The following is a 3895-nucleotide window of genomic DNA, read 5'->3' on the forward strand; positions in this document are numbered from 1 at the left end:
GCCAGACTAAGCATAATTCAGTGAAGTGTAGATGAAATATGACATTAACTTATTTTTAAAAAAACTGTATTAAAGATGTAAACATGCATAATGGTACTAAACACTGACCACTGTCCTGGACTATGGCCAGCACACACAAACACACGCCGATAAGGAGGGCTCAGCAAGGTAATTAGCTCTGCAGCTGGAAATAGTTCACAAACCTTGCAGGGATTGAGAGAAAGAGCAAACCGAAAACCAAAGCCTAAGTCAGAAGAACAGAGATCACGATAGTCAGTCAAGAGTCAGATCAGCCAGCAGGTAGCAAGAGTCCAGTTCGTTCTAAGGTCAAGAGTCAAGGCAACAAGGAGTCAAGATACACGGAGCCAGTGCAGGCAGCAGTCACACCAAAGGATCATGCAATAAACTCTGGCACCGAGTTAGCATCTCACAGGTGGTTAAGTAGGAGATTCCCTCCTCAGTGCCAGCTGAGGCTTGTTTGCCAATTGTCTCTCAGCAATCCTCCTGGACCTGCGTCTGCCAGCACTCTCAGCCCTGCGTTGCCTAAAGGAGGGAACCTCCAGGCCTGGTTCCTCCCCAGAGTCACCACTAAGCTGCTGTACCACCAGAGGAATCCCATCAGCATTAAGACCTGGCTGAACCTCCTCCTCTGGGGCTGGGAGATCAGGGCTGGGCTCTGGCAGAGCAGAATTAACACCAGGTGCAGCCTCAATTACCCCTTGCTCTGGAGTAGACCCATTCTCCTCCTCATCCTCCGAGTCCTGCTCTTGGCTGGCCATGACAACCACTAAGCAAGAGTAAAAGAACCAAGAACATCATTCTCCCAGTCATTACTTTATCAACACAACACAACACAACAATCCTATGAGGAAAGTTGGGCTAATTCCACACAGCTCTAGAGCTCTGCAGCCTCGAACTGACTCTTTGAAAGTTTTCAAAAAGAAAGAAAGAAAACAATTAGAAAAAAATTACAAAAGTAATTAGGGTGTTGTGGAATAATGAGGTCGAGGAGGAATGGGGGTGGAAAAGATGTTGGCATTATGTGTCTGACAATCATTCAACTGCCCTGGGTTTCCCCCCATGAATGAAAAGGGGTGGGCGGGAGACAGGACAGCTACAGGTCAGAGGCAGTGACATGTGATGGGTATCGCCAAAGCCACTTCCTTCCCTGTGTACCCATGGTTTAAAAGATGTGAAGTAATCTCCTAAGACAGTGGTGGCGAACTTATGGCACGTGTGCCATGGGGAGCACACGAAGCCCTCTCTCTGGGCACGAGCGCCATTGCTCCAGCACAGAGCCACAAAGCCTGCCTCACCATGGCAGGCAGCTGCATCCCTTCCTCCTCCAGTTCTTCCTCTTCTTCCTTCTCCTCCTTCTCCTTCCCCATCATCACTGCTGCTGACTCCTCCTACTCGCTGCCACCTCTGCCACTTCCTCCTCCTCCTATTTCATCCCTCCTCCTCCACCTCCTTGCTGCTGCCACTGCTGTCTCCTCCTCCTCTTACTTCATCCCTTCTCCTCCTCCTTGCTGCTGCTGCCTCTTTTTCCTCTAACTTCCTACCTCCTCCTCCTCTATCCCCATCACAATGCCGCCACTGCTTCCCTCCTCATCCTTCCTCCTTCTTCCTCCTTTTCCTCTGCCTCTTCCTTCCTCCTCTTCTTTCCTCCATTTCCCACCTCCTCTTCCTTCCTTCCTTCCTTCCTCCTCCTCCTCTGATTCCCCCCCCCCGAAGTCCCACCCCCCAGAAGTTCCCCCTTGGCACAGGGAGTTCCCCCCTGTCCTGTCTCCCGCCCACCCCTTTTCATTCATGGGGGAGAAAAAAAAAGTGTCTTCCATTTGAAATTTTTGTCCTACATTTGTCCTGGTTTATTTATATATTTAATTTTTAAAAAAAATTTTAATTTTTAATTTTTTGGCTTCGGCCCCCCAGTTGTCTGAGGGACAGCAACCCCGCCCCCGGCTCAAAAAGGTTGCCTACCCCTGGGCTAGAGAGACCAGTGGAAACCACTTGCCACAATGGCTTTCCTCCACCAACAAAACCGGCAACAAACTTTTAAACAAAAGACCAAAAGGGCATTCTCAGGTCTTTGGGCTAGCAGCCAACCCTTCTTCCATTCCCCAGCTCTGAAAACAGGTCCCAAACATGTGTCAATGCTGCTTCTCTGCAGGCAGTCTAGATGTCCTGCACAGGCACCTTCTTCCTGGGCCAGGTGCGCATCGGCTGCATGGAGCCCTTTTTGACAGGGGGCTTCCTCTTCACTACATGGAGGCTCTGGCTCCTGGACAGTGGCTTTGAGGGTGTGGGGTCACCAGGGCTGGTGGAGAGCTCAGAGTCTGATGAGAATTCCTTGTCATTGTTGTCATTATCTGGTGGCTAGGAAGAGGTCTTGTGTCCGATTGGCCTCCGGTGGAGCTCCTGCTCATCCTCCAGGTAGAGTGGGTCAGAGAAATGCACAGGAGTGGAGTCGGAGATGGAGTGCAAATCCGGCATGCTGAAGCTCTGGAGATGTCCAGCCAGGGCCCCTTGACTCTTGGTGGCAGCCTGGACAGCAGCCGTGGCAGCAACGTTGATGCTTTTTTCCCCAAAGCTTACCAGGGTCTCGTAGCCACGATCTTTGGCCTGGAGGATGAACTCATTGATTTCCTTTTCCTTGCAGGACAAAGTGGGGTGTATGAACTTGCAGTAGAGTAGGCTGCCTCCTCTTGTGTAAGGTGAAAGCAGCCACATAACAAACACCATCTTAATCTCATAGTAGAAGGGGAACCAGGAAATGAAAGTGTCTATGATCATCTCAGTGGCCATGAAGAGGGCAAACACAATCCAGTACATCATCCAGCACACATATTCTTGGATGTTCTTTGTCTTCATGGCCTTATAGGCTGGGTAGAGCATCCCGAACACCAGCTCCAATCCGTGGCAGAGGAGCCACGAGACCATGGCGGCGGCGAGGGAGGCAGTGATCCAGGCGCCTCTGTCAGAGGAAGCCACATATTAAACAAATATCTACACTGCTGCCAGTCTGCTATCGAGCTAGGTTTCAAGTGTTGCTATTAGTATACAGTCCTCTGAACCAAACTCTGAACCAAATTACGTGAAGACATATCTCTGTCTTTATCACTGTATCAAGCTCTCAGTTTACTATAGTTTCCACACCATGGCATAAAGATTTCCATTTGGCAGTAACAAAGGTGATAGGGCTTGTCTGCAATTACTTCCTAGAATATGGAAAGAGTTGGTTGTGTTGGACTAGTGAGTCCTTCCAGCCCCTTCCTAGTCTATGATTCTAAGATTCTATGTCCCCTCTGCAGTACATCAGTACTCTATGCTGCTATTTTTAGCTATTCATTGTGTTATAAAAATCTATCTTTTTATCTTGGTGTTTTGCCAGTTATAAGATTTTTTTTTATGTCTCCCATATATTAGGTGACGTTTTCCCATTGACATATTTTATTATTCATAATGTACATCACTTCAAGATTCATATAAATGAGACACTGTAGAAATATTTCTAATAAATTGCATGTGTGTATCTACAAACCAGCAAAACTACAGTATGCTCTTTTAATATAACCACTGGTTTAGAATATTAGACTGTAGTCAAGAAAACACTACTGGGGAAAATATATAGGATTTTTTTTAAAAAAATTGCTAGCTTTGCTTATAAATCAGCTGATTGCTGTCTAACTCAACACACCAAATCTGCTCAGTCAAGTCAAGCATTAGGATGGGCTAGCCTCGAGACAAAATGAAAGAAAAATCTCAAGTCCTAGTTTCAGCCCTTCTGTTTGTCTTCTCTGAAAAAGCAGATTATATTTCAACATCAAGTGGATTTAAATCTAAATACATACTGCCAGGTTGAATATGAGTACTGCTTTCCCACCCTATAAGCAGT

General features: G+C 47.1%; 1 pseudogene; it reads right to left on the reverse strand.

Moving 5' to 3' along the window:
* Positions 1-273: 273 nt before the first annotated feature.
* LOC149314674 (receptor expression-enhancing protein 4 pseudogene) lies at positions 274-2940 on the reverse strand (annotated as a pseudogene).
* Positions 2941-3895: the final 955 nt, after the last annotated feature.

The sequence above is a fragment of the Sceloporus occidentalis genome, unplaced genomic scaffold (assembly GCF_023333645.1).
Source record: "Sceloporus occidentalis isolate IW3139 unplaced genomic scaffold, rSceOcc1.0.p SCAF_4, whole genome shotgun sequence".
NCBI classification, from domain to species: Eukaryota; Metazoa; Chordata; class Lepidosauria; order Squamata; family Phrynosomatidae; genus Sceloporus; species Sceloporus occidentalis.